This window comes from Gymnogyps californianus, chromosome 12 (genome assembly GCF_018139145.2).
Source record: "Gymnogyps californianus isolate 813 chromosome 12, ASM1813914v2, whole genome shotgun sequence".
In the NCBI taxonomy this organism is placed as follows: domain Eukaryota; kingdom Metazoa; phylum Chordata; class Aves; order Accipitriformes; family Cathartidae; genus Gymnogyps; species Gymnogyps californianus.
The window spans coordinates 5737022-5754049 of NC_059482.1; positions in this window are offsets into that span (position 1 = coordinate 5737022).

Below are 17028 nucleotides of genomic sequence, written 5' to 3' on the forward strand. Positions count from 1 at the left end.
GAAGCTGATATCCGAGTGCAGAAGCACTGAAGCTTTTCTTTCTTTCATCAGCTTCTATGAGTCCAGATCTTTCACTAGAATAGCAACAAAATGAGAATCCAAGAGCCACTTAACACAGCTCATTAGGCAGAATCATGTTTTCAAAGATCAATGGGCTTAATGAATGAAAGACCAAATGGCATGCACAATTTCTATTGATACTTTGGACTACATTTAGCAAGAAATCTTTTACAGATAAACTTTGTTTACCTAGTGAAAGTATGATCATGTTCATCCTTCTGTTTCTCTTTGCTAATTGCCCGCTAGTAGTGTGATGGGAGATCACCCATTTATTCCTGTGGGTTTGTTCCTTTTTTTTTTTGAGAGGGGTTATGTTGCTAATTTGATCTTGAAGCTGAGAAACACTAGTGTAATAATACTTACAATTTATCTGACAGAGAAAGAGGGTAAGGGTGAAACAGTAAATGCGTTTTTTTTGTTTCCTGAAGTGAGCTGAGTGGTGAGTAGGGGACATGTTGGGTGAAATAAACCTTATCTGTAAGGACTTTGAAGACACTTTATTATAATGTCATTTGTGTATAGAAGCATTTTCCCCATTGTTCTTTCTGAAAGAGCAAGTTTGAGAGAGAAGAAAAAAAGAAATTTAATGGAATTTTGTGTTGTGTCATGTGTGAGAAGCTCTTGGGCACTTCACGTGGGAAAGTGAAGAAGGGGGAAATCTAAACAGAAAGGGCAAATGGCAGCTATAACACAGACCTGGCCATAGCAGTGAGGTTTTTCCATGTTTAAGCGCAACAAAAGTCTAGAATACACGGACAGGAGGAGTACAGAGCAAGGGAGTGATAACTACCCAGCAAAATCCCTCCAGCTCTACCTGGTAACACTATTGGTAGTCTGCTTTCTCTTGCTGGAAAATGAAATGCTGACATCTTGTTTTCCTTCCCCCCCCCCCCCGGTAGAAGGAAAAATATTCTGCTGAATAGCAGCAGCATAATGTAAGTACAGCAGGGCTCGTTCTTGCTCTGGTGTTAAGCTCTGCCTGCAAAGATCACCGTACTGGCACTCAATTCTACTAGGAATAGTTTGAAACATTAGTTGTCTGTCAGGGGAAATTACTGTGAGATATATTCCAGTGAGTGCTCAGTGGCTAGCTTGCCATAAATTAACTTAGGACACCCTTAATCTGCAGTGAGTGCCCTGGCGCAGCATAGCTTTGCCTCACAAGCACAATACCAGAGCATAAGCAGCACCTATTGCATGTGTGTTTCCGGGCTCCACGCTGACAGGGAGATAAGAATTCAGTACATCACCATCTGGTCTTTATCCAATTTAACCTTCATCTGTGCTTTCTTGCATTTAATTTAATAATTAAGTTGATAAAGAGCTATAATACTGGCTTTCATCTACTATTTTTTTATACCATTTTACGTCTCATCTCATGTGTGGCCTGCATCTCTTTTGCCTTGTTTTTGGACTTTTTGGCATCAAGGGGCCAAAATGTGCCATATCTGCATGGTTCTTTATACAACAGGATTTGAATCTGGTATTACTGTTAAGCTGCAGCACTGAGTGTTAATATATGATTAATATATTGTTTGTCTTTCCCTGTTTCACTGTATTGGGTTTGTGTGGCCAGGTTTTGGTAGCGGGGGGGCTACAGGGGTGGCTTCTGTGAGAAGCTGCTAGAAGCTTCCCGTGTCCAATAGGGCCAATGCCAGCCGGCTCCAAGACGGACCCGCCGCTGGCCAAGGCCGAGCCCATCAGCAACGGTGGTAGTGCCTCTGGGATAACAGATTTAAGAAGGGGAAAAAAGCCTGCAGTCAGAAGAGAGGAGTCCGAATGTGAGAGAAACAACTCTGCAGACACCAAGGTCAGGGAAGAAGGAGGGGGAGGAGGTGCTCCAGGCACCGGAGCAGAGATTCCCCTGCAGCCTGTGGTGAAGGCCATGGTGAGGCAGGCTGTCCCCCTGCAGCCCATGGAGGTCCACAGTGGAGCAGATATCCACCTGCAGCCCGTGGAGGACCCCACGCCGGAGCAGGGGGATGCCCAAAGGAGGCTGTGACCCCGTGGGAAGCCCGTGCTGGAGCAGGCTCTTTGCAGGACCTGTGGCCCCGTGGAGAGAGGAGCCCACGCTGGAGCAGGTTTGCTGGCAGGACTTGTGACCCTGTGGAAGGGACCCACGCTGGAGCAATCTGTGAAGAACTGTGGCCCATGGGAAGGACTCATGTTGGAGAAGTTCGTGGAGGACTGTCTCCCATGGGAGGGACCCCGCGCTGGAGCAGGGGAAGAGTGTGAGGAGTCCTCCCCCTGAGGAGGAAGGAGCAGCAGAAACGACGTGTGATGAACTGACCCAAACCCCCATTCCCCATCCCCCTGCGCCACTGGGGAGGGGAGGAGGTAGAGGAATCGGGAGCAAAGCTGAGCCCAGGAAGAAGGGAGGGGTGGGGGGAAGGTGTGTTTTTAAGATACGGTTCTATTTCTCTATCCTACTCTGATTTGACTGGTGATAAATTAAGCTAATTTCCCCAAGTGGAGTCTGTTTTGCCCATGATGGTAATTGGTGAGTGATCTCTCCCTGTCCTTATCTCAACCCACAAGCCTTTCGTTAAATTTTCTCTCCCCTGTCCTGCTGAGGAGGAGAGTGATAGAGTTTGGGTGGGCACCTGGCATCCAGCCAGGGTCAACCCACCACATTCACTCTAATTGGTAACACCCTAAAGGAATTATAGCAGAGGCAGTTGTTGCAGATAAAGTCTACGTGTAGTTTCTAGACCTTGCAGTAAAACCTTGATTCAGTTGAGCTGACTGTTTGTACAATTTGGGTGAGGACTGTAGTGCTGTGAGTGTTCTAGCCACTTGCTTTTTCCCATCTGATTCCCAGCTGATACACTGGTTATTCAAACAGTTGGGGTAATTGCTCCCAAACACAGGGATGAGCTGATTGTGAATTTTATAGGTGTGCATAACTTCCTGAATATCAGGGTGTACTCAAAAAAACCCTGTAAGAAATGTAGTCTTGGTACACACTCCACAGGAAAGATTAATATGAATAACTATTACTAAAATATGCAGCTGAAAAGTTAGTTATGCCTACTGTAATTGTGAATCATTGTAATGAATATTTCTGATGTGTTATACACTTTGCTAAAGCTCTACCCCTGTCCTGGTTTTGGCTGGGATAGAGTTAATTTTCTTCCTAGTAGCTGGTACAGTGCTGTGTTTTGGATTTAGGATGAGAATAGTGTTGATAACACACTGATGTTTTTAGTTGTTGCTGAGCAGTGCTTACACTAAGTCAGGGACTCTTCAGCTTCTCATACTGCCCCGCCAGCGAGTAGGCTGGGGGTGCACAAGTTGTTGGGAGGGGACACAGCCGGGACAGCTGACCCCACCTGCCCAAAGGCATAGTCCATACCATATGATGTCATGCTGAACAATAAGACCGGGGGGAGTTGGCCGGGGCGGGTGGCCCGCTGCTGGGGGACTGCCTGGGCATTGGTCAGTGGGTGGTGAGCAATTGCATTGTGCATCACTTGCTTTGTATATTCTTTTATCATTATTTTCCCTTCCTTTTCTGTCCTGTGAAACTGTCTTTATCTCAACGCACGAGTTTTACCTTTTTTCCAATTCTCTCCCCCATCCCACTGGGGCTGGGGGGAGTGGGCGAGCGGCTGTGTGGTGTTTAGCTGCCTGCCAGGTTAAACCACAACACCACCGCATGAATAAAGTGTCTTCAACAGTCTGGCGTTTCTTAATGTTGGCACTGCCCGTGCTTTAAAAGAATGCATGACATCTAATATAAAATCTTTCTGATATAAATGAAAACACATTTCTGTGGAATACTTAAAATGACATGAACAACAGGAAAACTATGATATCAGAATCTGACAGTTTAATTAAAAATGAATTATTAACACTTGTGCTTAAGCAAAGGGGATTCTCTGCCTGGACAACATAATGGATTTTAGGGCTGTAGACTTAAGTTACACATGCAATTTTATTAACATTCACTAAAATGGAGGACCATAGCAAATCTTAGTGGTCCCATTAGATTCTCTGTTTATTTTACAGTGCCTTTCACTTGTAATTTGCAAAGTCTAATTCTGCGTGGTATAACAGGAGGAACCTGATGAAGTTAGTAGTCTGTCCTCTTTCATAGAGGTGTTTGCATCACTCAAGGTAAATAGGTATTTGGTATAACTGAGGCTCAATAGTAACCGTGCTGCTAATCAACAGAACCTGCTTCGTGGTAAATGAAGGTCTACTAATAAAAATTTTTAAGTGAATGCTAGACTCACATCAGGTTTTCCAAACCTATTTAAATTGCTGTGTACCAAAAAACATCTCAATGGGAACAAAATATATATTTAGCCTAAAAATGGTTCTTGGGAACTGTCATGCTTTAAAATTATTCTTTTGAACTATTTGGTGACATTTTAAAGGCTGGGAACTTTGATATAGAGCTATCATTTAACCAGTGAGACTTTTATTATTTTTTATGTAGACCCCTAGATAAAGCAAGCTACATTTCAAAAAGGTAACTGCAGGAAGGTCTTTTGGGGCATTCATTACCTGGAAAAGATCTTACTGATGGCTTGACAAAACTCATCCCCAGTACAGGCATCAGCCATGCAGAATCCAGTGATTTGTTTTGGCTTGGGAAAAACGTCAAATGCCTTGAAGAATACAGACGTGTGTAACTAAGTTACATTACAGGAACCCAGATACAACCATCTCGTCCCCAACATTGAGGTGCTGAAAGAACAGGTTACAAAGTATGTGTTAGCATGAAATCAGTGGTCTAATGGCAATACTGTATTTTTACAAAACCTTTGATTAAAAACTGTTCTTGACCTTTGCTGCCAGCAACCTAGGGCTAGACTATTTTGACTGTAAGTAAATATGTGAAACATTAAGCTAATTTCTCCTCCAGCACTAGGCTGAAATGGTTATTCCCCACGCTTGGATCACTGCGCTCTTGGGGTTTTTTAAGTTACGCAGTAATTTCCAAAGTGATGTTTTGCATTGCGAACCCAAGCGACGATTGCAGTTCCTTCCAGGCGGTCCGCTGCATACGGCGACGCCACTGGGAAATCCGTCGTTTACAGCCTGCAAGGAAGAGTATTGGGAATTTTTAGGCATTTTTGCCGAGCCCTCGCAGAACTGCTCGCTGTCACGCTGACAGCCACCGGACGTGTCTCCCACCGGCAGCCGTTCCCAGACCGGCGCCAGCGGCGGGGACGGCGGCCGGTCCAGAGCTCCGCAGAGCGGCCTTCGCTGCCTCTTGGGGCCGCGTCAGGGCGAGCCGCCAGCGCTCGGCGCTGCTCGCTCACCGCGACCGCCTCGGCCGTCAGCGCCGTCTCCCTTCGTCGCCCGGCAGCCGGGAACGTCGCCAGGCTCCGCGGCCGCGGCCCGGCCCGGCCCGGCCCGGCCCGGCCTCCCGCGGCGGCAGCGGCCTCCCCGCTCCCCGCTCCCCGCGCCGCGGCGGCCGCCAGCGCCGCCCAGCGGCCGCGCCGTCCCGCCGGGAGGCAGCGGCCTCCCCGCCGCGCGCGGGAGGGGCTCCGTGTGGACGGGCCGCCATCTTGGAGGGGCCCTGGCTGGGGGCCGGCCACCTCCCGCCTTTCCTGGCCGTTGGCCACCGTCGCCGCCTGGCTGTGGCCAGGTGCTGGGTGCTGTGCTGAGGAATGGCCTCGGTCCTCAGAAGGGCTGTGCGCTGGGTGCTGGCATGGTTGCCGTCGCCCTTGGAGGCTGTGCGGTCCAACCGTGGTCTCTGCCTCAGGTAAAATGACACCCACGCTCTTCCCTCAGTGGGTCCCTTGGGCCAAAAGTTCTCACAGACGGCCCCCGTGCCCTGAAATACTCTAGGGGTGCTATTGATCACTTGTTGATGCCAAATTTGCTTGCACAATCCTACTTTATCACCCACTTTTTTTTTTTTTTTAATTAAGTCGATGTTGTGCTCGGAACAGCACTGTTGAAATAAGCAAACTTGGTTGGACTTTGCTGTGCTCATCTTTGCGCAGGGCCCTAGCGCAGGGCCCTAGCACAGGGCCTCGTGTGATCACAAATCACAGCAGGGAACGGCACTGATACTGTCAATAATTCTCTCTGTGTTGTTTGGTAGGATTAGAAGACTACACCTCACTCTTTTCCACCCCCCTGGATTTGTAGTTACAGCTATAATAGATATTTTAGAAACAGCAATGATGTGCCCTAATACAGGCATTCCTGTTTTCCAAAGTTCAGCAGGATATTTGAACTGGCTGATGTGCCTGGCTCTCAAAGTGGCCAGGAATATAAGGTCATCCTCACAGACAACTGGCATTGTTGCAGTTTATTTTATTAGTGATTTATTTTGGGTAGCATAGTAGTTGGTTTGTCACTTGCTTTGTATATTCTATAATATTGTAATTATTTATCCAGTGGCACCTTAGACTTTGTGTGCGATTCACGAAACAATCCACAATTTACAATGTCTTTGTAAATTGAAAATTCCGGCTTTTAATTCTTACACTTTTCTGTAGCTTTGAGAGCTAAATATTTGTGTGGATTATTTTGCTGTATTTTGGTTTGCTTCTTAGTCTAACATTACTGCTAATGAATATATAAAGTACTTTGTGTATAAGTGGTGTTAGTTAGACAGCTGTGGTTACAAGCAGCCCACATAATCATATTAAATCAATATTAAGTGTGTGCTGCTGAATAGTTGTCTTTGGGATGCTGATGGTCCCAATTTAATTTAAACTTCATCCCACTAGTGCTTCCAAAAAACCTCAGAGGAAAACAAATCAAAAATCAAATCCCCAAATGAGTAATTCCAAATGGAATAACAGAACTTTCATAATTGGTCCACAGTGGCTTCATTTAGGTGGATATACAAGTGTGTGGTATGCGACACCAAACAGTCCAAAACCTGGTCACTGTTCACTGTCATACAGCTAGCAGGTGGCAACTACGGAGAATGGGTTTTGAGATACTTTTTCGTGATAAGAGAGTTTGTTTATTTTAACTAGGAAAATAGAAGAGGCTGGTTGGAGTTATGATATTCGGTGTGAGGAAAAGATTTAAATACTAGAAGTTTCTTCAGAAAGCCAATTTGCACTTACTCTGATGCAGCTGTGCTGCTGTTGGTTCTCTTTTGCAGGATGGCCAAGAATAGATAGCATGAAGGCTAAAGAGGAGCAGCAACAAGGAAACCTGAAACCTTCCTCTGGAGCTTCTTAGCATTCAAAATGGAAACTCTTAAATCATCTTCTAGTTATAACAAGAGCAAAACGTTCTCCCTTGAATTTTTCTGTGCTGGGCTTGTGTTCAAGGGCTTCTGTTTCTATGCTTGGGGCTGTGTTCAAGGTGAGGGGGAAAATGACATAGTTGAACTAAATCTCCTAGTTGGGAAGTTGCATATTATTGCAGGGAGTGGTGCATCAAGTGGAAACCAATACCAGTGTCCAATACTCACTGGAGATGTTGTAATGTTCTCTCTAATTGTTTATTAGGTCTTACCATGTGTTGGAAGATACTGCATTCAGAAGCAGAAAGGCCATACCTGCAAGTGAAGTGAGAATTCTCCCTTTGAGCAGAATGGCAGGCAGGGAACCTTGTCCGTATGAAAATATCTGTTTTAATAGGTTGAATATCTGGGGAAGAACTTGGGACATTATTCATAGGGACTTTTATTTGTGGCTTGATGGGGCTTGCATTGTTTGTGGTTATAGATCAACAGGCTGGTTTTAGCGTATTGTAGTGCTGCTAAGTTGAAGTTTCCTCACGTCATTACACTAGAAACGGTGCTTAAGAGATGTAGGTCATGCCTGGCAAGCGCAGGTCACGTGAACCTGGTGTGTCCTTTCCTTAGTTGTTGTGTTGCTTTCCATTTGCAGCCAAGAGGGTTCCAGAGGTTGCACAGCAATTCTTGTCTGTTTTATGTGAGTTATTAGGGAAGGGGAAGAGGAAAAAGTAAAGGCGGCAATGTAGGTTTGTTGAAATTATTAGCAGCATCAAAAGCTACATTTGAAGTGGTGTTGTGTAGGTATGTATATATATGTGTATGTATAAATGTATAAAAATTAGTACAACAGTGAAAGAAAGGAAATGGCAAATTTAGCCAACATTTCAAATATGGAAGGTGTATGGTTCTTATTTTCCTCTGAAGCTGCTTGCTTTATTAAAACCCAGCAGTAATACAACAGTGCAACCTTAGCGATGGCATTTACTTTTATTTTGGGGTTTTGATTCAGCATATGAAAAGTGAAAAAAAAAAATTACCTAAAATCAAGAGCGAAAACAAAATACATTAATCCTTCTGTTGTCTTTTGAGACACTGCAAATAGGCATTTTAATTTAGGTGTGTTTGACTTGGCTTTGACAGTGAGGGAAGCTAAAATAGCTTAGCAGTAGCAAGAAGTTTTGAATTATCATCTGCCTCTGTGCTAACCTGCATTTTAGAATTATTTAAGCTAAGTGCAGAATTATGTTCTGAGTCTTGCCATTCCCAAACAAATCAGATTGCTAATACTAATGAAGGATGTGAATGGTGTATGAATACAGCAAATAAGGAATTTGCCATTTTTCAGTCCAAGAGAAAGCATGACTGGCTAGTAGATTTGCATACAGACTACACCGATGCTAAGTATTTTTCCTTAAATAATGATAATAATTTTGTAAAATAAATACCTTTATTTCAACTTGACCAGCAATGACAAGTAATGCAAGTTATTTTTGTTGTTGTCATAGACTCTTTTAAGTAATTATGGCTTACTCTCCAAAGTTAAATCACCATATTCTCTTCTTCATTTCAGCTTCCTGCGAAAGTGGTGATGAATAAATGCTTCAACATAGCCCCTTGGGGTCTGTGGTACATTACAAAGATTCAGTATTTAGCAGATATAGCCAAAAATAGCCTGGGGAAACCTCAAGTCTATTGAGACACTTAGATTTTAGCTAGTGATGGGCCCCCCCAAAAAGCCATGGACTTAAACATCTGTGAACTTAAGTTCAGATTCAGATCTGTTTTTATTTTACAGCTTCCTCTTCTCTTTGTAAGCAGAACCAAAACCATGGTTTCAAGTCTCTTTTGTCCTGAGGATTAGATGTGCGGGCTTGAAACTAAATCCAAATTTGGTTGTTTAGGCTTGTGCTGGTTTTATCTCTTTTTTTTTTTTTTTTTTTTTAAATGAAATAAAGTATGAACACCACCTTTGCAGCTGGCCATATAAGCTGCCATTTTACCATAGCTAAATCAGGATTCTCAGTTTAAATGTAAAATTAGTCCTTAGGAAAGGGAAGAACACAAGGTGCTGCCTTGAGACAGTTGGCAGGTGGCAGGTTGACATAACATCTTCCTCCAAACCTATGCTGGGCCCCTCAATCTTGACTTGAAACTGAGTACTGAAATGATAATATATTATTACTGTTGAGCAGAGACTGCTTACAGCATAGGACAACAGTTGCATACATATAAAGTATGTGAAGGAATCAGAATAGATACACTAGCGATTTTCTGTTATAAGCAAGTATGTAGACAGGGAATTTGTAATTGCAGTTGGTTTTCTGCAGAAATTGTTGTATTCTATTACATTCTTTTCACGGCAACATTAGGGAGTTCTTTCAATTAGACATCTTTTGAAATTGGTTTAAAAAACAGTATTCTTCTTAGTTTACAAATAGACACTGGAGCCAGGCTAGTGGTTTTGCTTTGCATGGTTGTGGGGAATTGTTTAATTCTCCTTTCTGAGTCCTCTTTCTCTAGGTCAGCAGCCAGCAGTGAGGAACATTAAGTGAAAATAAAACTCCTATTTTTAGTTCAGCTACATAATGTCCTATTTATAATACTGAAATTTCAGCTACTACCTGGCACCTTTCAGTTCAATGAACCATCTCTCCTCTGTTAGCCCTCATTGCTCTTTTTTCGCACCTGCCCCATTTGATTCTTTTGCAGTTATTTTTATAGGTTTGGGGATGCTTTTCCAAGAGGGCTCTTAATTCTGCACAGTGCTGACAGCTATCAGTTCAAGTAATTTGACTAGAAGTAAGGGCAAATAGCAGCTAGCAGGGGATACTCAAAACTTGGCATAATTCATCCTCAAAATTTTAACACTATGGAACTCTTGGGAAAAAAAAAAAAAAGAAGCTGCAATCATAATGATGTATCAGTTTCTGCAACATCCAGATAAATGTTTGCTTCTGTTTTCAATCCCTCATGACTACTGAAAATAAGATACTTTAACTTCATTTTCCTCAGGATGATACATGACAGTAATTTTCTTTTTTTTCCCCCTTTGTTTTGTATAAATTTTAATACAGCTCACCACGCTAACAATAGGCCAGTGAGACAGAGACAAAGAAGAGCATATACATCTCATGGGTAGCCAATAAGCTGCCTACTATTTGGAAGTGAAATTGTTAAAATTGTGTTGAAAACCTCAGAGTCTAGCTGAAGTCTGGGGTTTTGGCAAGTAGAAGATGGCTCTCAGCACAGGACCTTAGGAAAAATGCATTTGTGCAAAGGCAGTTTTTACTCTGCCCGCACTTGGAGATAAGGCAGTAATTGTAACAACAGAAATAGTTCCAAAATATGTTTGTCAGCTTAAAGAGTTAGAAGGAAATGTTGATGTGCTACTGGGCATGGTTCTGCCGCCATCATAGAGTGGGCTTCAAAATGGTAATATCAGTCTGGTTAAGCCAAAACTAATGTAGAAAAATTCCCAGTTAGAAGCAGCTTATTAAACCAGATAGACCATATTATCCACCAGGGACCAGGCACGGAAAGTAACTTTTGTAAAACATTTTATTTATTTCCTCCATATGATGTATCTCACTTGAAAGAAATGAAATGACTTGTAAACCTACTGCTTTTCAACTGGGTTGAGTCATACTAGAGACTGATGAGGAGTTGGATGGGGGTGGAGGAGGAGGGAATGTAATTCTGGTAATGATGTGGAGACCTTGTCATTGTGTGGCAAAGTTTGAGTTTTAAGAGCCATGATTATGCTTGAGAGAAATTTTTGCATGATATGTATGATACATGATGCCAGATATACTGTGCAGGGCTGGGCTGTGTTGGAAAGCATTCAGTTTCCAACTGAATAGATTGAGCAAGTAGTTAGCCAGGCATGGTCGGTTTGTTATAACAGAGGTAGCAAAGTCTGATGGCTGGAAACAGCCGTTCTTTAGGAAAATGGGGAGCTGCTTTAAAAGAGGCAAAAATAATGTAAAACCACAATTTAAAAAAAACAAGCAACAAACCCTGTAACCCATGATGCTTCACAAAATTCAGTGGCAGAGGTACAGAACACTTTATGTAATTAGATTCCATATATAAATAGCTCTGTATTTCATGAAATTTCAGGTATCTTCTGAACAACAACAAAAAAGCTGTTGTTTCTTCATGTCCTGTTTCATCTCCTTATTTGAATACAGATCCAAAGAGAATTTCTCCTTCTCAGAGAGCTCTTTTTCCCCATCTTTAATATGCATTTTTTAATATCAGAATAAATGATAAAAAATGAAAAATAAGTGAGGTATAAATAAAGGAAAAAAAACATGTCTATGGCTGCTCTGTCTCAAAACCTTCATCTGTAGCTGGGTAAAAGATTCCTTTTGGAGAGAAAGGCAATGGTTGGAATGAGGTTAGGTGGGATAAATGTGTAATTCTCTTGTTGTATTTAGTATTGCAGTATCTGTGAGAGGAGAGAAAGGTGGCAGGGTAGAGATACGCAAAAGAGGAATATTTGAGGGTTGTCAGTCCCTGCTTGAGGAGAGACCACATGAGTGAATGAGGTCAACAGAAGGGTAAAAATAGAAAATGTGAAAAAGTGGTAGGGTAAGAAGAGCCCCTTGGAAAATGTCCACAGTGTATGAAGGGAGGAGGAGGAAGAGGAGACTACTGAATGTAGCTCCGAGAAGAAAGGCAGGGAGGAAGCCCACTGGGTATACAACTGTGTACCAAACTGAAGTTTTAGTGAGATGGGTAATTTGTGATGTCAAAGATATCGATGGGGGTTTGTAAGAGATGGTAAGGAGAAGACAATGTTAGGTCTTGAATTTAAAAAGGCCATCAGTGATGCCTGTGATGGCTGTTTTAGCAAAAGCTAGAAAATGCATTTCTGTAGACCTGAGGTGGAGACTGTTCTGTGCTCACAACAGCTTCATGAGTGAAGAAATTCCCATTTTTAACCTTCTTTACCTTTAACAAGTCCTGATCATTTCATGTCTTGTAACAGACATCCTCCAGCTATTCATTAAATGACTAATATTCTTGCACTTTATACAGTCATAAATAATGTGTGTTAGATGTGACCATTCCTGGCAGAGCTCCAAACTGTTTCCACAAAGAAGCATTTGCTTGCCTCCTACTTAATAACAATCAAGGGAATGAAGGTACTGCTATAGTATTTTTTCGAATATTTGGAGTGTTTACTGCAACATAGTATATTCACTACTCACTGCATTCTCCCAGATTATTTTTTAAAATGACAAACACCTGCCTCCTTCCTGATCTCCCTTCCTCCATCCACCTTGCACTTTGAGCATAATCCTTTCCAAAGCAATCAGCTGGATCTGACCCAAGTACAAATATGCTAAATTATGCCATTGTTCTTCTGTTTTTCCTGAAGTTTCCCCCCCGTCCCCCCTTGTTTAATGCAAACCCATTTGATACTGTCTTCTTGGCTTTGTGGTACGTGGTGCATACATTTAGTATAGCCTTTCAATTATTTCTGTGTATTTAATTTCAGTATCTCTTTTGGCCTGCTTTTCATAAACTTTGCAAACAGTTCCAAACTGGTAAAGTTTTCAAACCTAGTGCTTTACTTATTTCTAGAGCCTTAAGTGCCAACTTAATATAGCTACATCTGCATTTGCAATTAAACATGTTCACTTAGAAACTGGTTTAAGACAGGAGAAAAGTAATATAGAAAACATGGAATTCAGAGACAGCATGATAATTCCCTTTGTTTATGTTAGAGAAGAACAGTTCATGGAGGCAGTGATGGCTTCAAATATTTTCTTTGAATTAAATGAAAAACTACTATGGCTCTAGAGCATAAAATGTGACAGTAAAATGGGAATACACTGCTTGCTTTTGCACACATGCATTCTGCCTGCTGTGGATGAAAGGTCATGACCAATAATGAAAAAAGTGTGTGAAAACAGTTTGCATCCCTGTATCTTTGATTCATTAAGGTAGCTAGTGCACTGAATGGGATTGAAAATATTTGTCCATAAGCAGAGGGAGTATTTATAAACACAGGTGATGAATAATTTCTTATGGTGGTATAACCGTTCAAGCTTGTCTGTTTCTTGGACAATAACAGAATAGATTGGTTTTGTTCCTTGTGAAAAGGGGCCAGTGCCTATCTGTTGGGTTGTATTAACCAGTGTTGTCAAATGAAACTGTAGGTGAAATTCCACCAGGAAGGCAGCTGATCCACTGTTTCTGGTATATGTGAGGAATATGACTGGAACACGGCTTCGGTTTTTGCTTTAAAAGTCCTGATTTTTTTATTAGTATCCAAAAAATTAATAAGATACAGGAGAAATACAAATTCCGTTTGATATTTGAATACGTATGAGAAAGAGAAGGCTATCTTAGGAGACAGCTGCAAATAAGAGAGAGTCTTATTCACAGGAAATTAGGAGCACAGTTCAAAGAATATATTTAAGAAAGTCAGCAGCATTGAAGCAGCTAGAAAGGAATGTGTGGTGAGAGAGTACTATGCCAATAATAAATAGAAATACAATGCTACTGCAACCAGTAATAGCACAGAAAACAGTGTGTAACTGTCTTCCACTGAGGTGGAGATAATGAAGCAGAGATGAAGTAGAATTTAAGCTTGAGACACAAACTGTGGCTTCAGAATCCAGAGGTTGTTCGTTAAGTATCTTGGAAACTGAGAGCCTTCGAGATACTGCCTCTTCCTTGAATGGTTTTGTAAAAACTAAAATACCAAATTAATTGCAGAGAAAACTGTTCTTCATATTTTGTCTTAAAATTAGGAATCTCAAAAATTGTTTCCCATCCTGGCCAGAAGATTTCTAACTTCTATTCAATGAAACTAGTAGGTCAAGAAGCATAAGCTTATCTTGATATGAGGTAACTTGGCAGTATTATGTCTATGATAGGTTACTATCTTTCCAATCACTTCAATAGTATATTAACAAACAGCTTAGTAGCCAGCTGTAAGATGATCCCAGAACACATTAAATTCACAGATTCAGTTGATTGATAGATAACGCAGTCCTAAAATCCTTGCTCTGCTGAAACACAGTGTGCCTAACTGAATGAATCTACCAGAGAAAGACTTAGCGGCAGTGATAGCAACATAATTGAATTTAATAGGGAATAAATAATAAATACTGAGGCCTTTATGATCAAATACAAGTTGTTTTTTGTTTTTGCTATATGCTGAGAATAAATGATGAAAAATATTGCTAGAATTTTATGGTTTGCTACCAACTATGTTTAGAGTTTAAGGTACTGCTTTATTGTGTATCCTCCAGGTTTTCAATTCTAAATCTGGTTTTCCTGAATAGACTTGGGTTCTGGAAATCTGAATGATTGCTGTAATTTGCAAGAGCAATTGTGTAATTGCATTTTGCAAACTAGGTGGTAAAAAATTCATTCTGTGGAAGACAGGACAAGGTATGAATTTACGTTTCAGAAAAGCTTTCTTTCCACCACTGAATATCATGATAGCTGTATAAAAATAATAAAACATCAGTACTACATGAAGAAAGACATGCATGGACCTCTGAGCACATATAGAAAACCTGGTTTTCTTCAAAGGAGTGAGGATCCCAAGGTCATTAAAATGCCATGAAAGCTTTGGTTTTGAATACCATTTTGGAACTCCTCTGGAGCAAGAATAAAAACAATGGTGAACAGGCAGGACTTGCAAAAGGTAGACCCCAAAATCTGCGTGTGATGTTCTAAACACCAAGTTCTTCACTGGCACCTTCTTGCCCTTTCAGCTGAAATGGGGCATGGAAGAGCTGAAGACTGATCTGGGATTCTTGAGTGCTCTGCTGCCCAGGACCCTTCATAATCTGCATGGCATTCCCTTTCCCTTTTTCCTATCTTTAGACCCTTTTGGGGAGAAAAAAAAAATCTAATTCATATTGTGGATTTCCGCTTCCGCATGGAGATTTTGCATCCTTGAGCTCGTGGCTCTACGGGAGTAAACTTGAATGAGAAGGCAGAAAGACTTATTTGTCCCTCTTGTCCCAAATGCTTAGTCATTAAAATGCACCAGCCTTAGAAAATTTTATGTGTGAAAATTTTGTAATATTGTGAGGCAATAATATTTCTTAAGTGATTGAAGTGAAGCATGGATTTAAAGGGTAAAAAATCACTACTCCAGAAAAACTTCTGGTTGGTTAAGCAGGATTTTTCCCTCAAGAGTAGTTCTGAATCTGGTCTGTTTCTGCAGACCCTTTTTTTGCCGCTAATTCATGTTTTGCATATGCGTAAGTAGGACTTGTCTGTTCTGGTGTTGGATGTCCCAGGCTCTAAAGGTTCTCCAGTTGGATAAGTAGAGAAAAGCAATAAAATTAACAGGTATATGTCTCCTTTAATTCAGCTGTGGAAAAATCCAGTTGCTCCGTCAATTTGAGCGACAGCTTTGGACAAGAAATTATCATGTTTATTTTCCTCCCAGTCATCATCTTCTTTGTTAAAGGACAGGCAAGTAGATACTGTTTCTCTGCTGGTAATGTTCACGGCAGCATAGAAAATTAGCTTTAAGTAGGTGTATTTCTGAAATGTATGTTTTTCAGTCCCTGTCAGGGATTGGAATTTATTGGCTGTTATGGTTTTAGTTGCTAGTTAACATATTTTTGTGTTTTATTCTTGGGACCTGTGTCACAGATGCCTGTGGCTCATCAACAGGTGCTCTGTGCATGTTTTGCATGGTAAAATTTGGTACAAAAATTAGGCTTGTACACAAACTCCTATTTGTCATGCTTTTTTGGTTTGAAATGAGAACTGAGCCATGATTCTAAAAGTTGTTCTGTTTGAAAGTGGTTAAACTGAATTGTACAATTTATTCTACACAGAAATAAAATTAAAGCAGATGAAGATCCTCTTCACTTACTGCTCCTGTCCCGTTCTCCATTAATGATGGCACATTAAGAAGAGGAGGAACGTGCTATTCATTGTTTCTTTACTGTTAACGTAAAACAGTTACTCTTGATTGGAATTTGGAAAAAGCAGTGACGTTTCTAGGGAATTATTCCTGCCTTGGTACTTAGTGCCCCTGAAACTGTATAATTTTCATGCATTCTCCTGAATTTTATCCTTTTCTAAACTCTCTTAGTTTTGGCCCTTTCCCCTTTTTCTGTATCTCCATTACTGTGTATAAACATAAATAAACACAAATTAAGATATTAAGTAGCTTTTGATAAGAATATGTGCAATAGGAAACTTCCTCTGTTGCCTGACCCTTTAAGAATTATATACCACATCGCGATGTTGCCACTAAGACTTTCTAGACTAATGTGATCCATTTTGTTTTTCAAGCAAAATGCAACTATCTTGGAGTTCCCCCTTGCTGCTTTTCCTTCTGACATTTTGCTTTAATTCTGGAGAAGGAGGAGTAGGAGCCCTTTTTAGACAACCACCACAATTTCCTGTGAAGAAGAGTTTTTGCCTTCCCCTCAAATGTGTGCACATCTTACAGGCTTATTAACCTTTAAGATAGACAGAACTTTTCTCATGCAATGGTGCATAAGGTGCATAACGATAGAGGCCAACCCTTATAACCTTTCTACTCTTACTAGGTATGAAACTTTAATAAGCAAGTGTTAGGTCTTCGGTGTCTTGGCTGTTTGTCTTAGTGCGGTTCTCTTTCCCGGTGTATCTGTAATATTGATTATAGCAGCTGTCGAGGCATGTTGAAATGATCAGTGTAAACTACTATCACTACTGAAGGAACAATGTGTGTGGCTGTGTTTTGCCTCCATGACAGTCTCTCCCCTAACACGTTTCCTGCTTCCAGACACGTGGGGTACCAAGCCGGGTAAGCTGTTTTC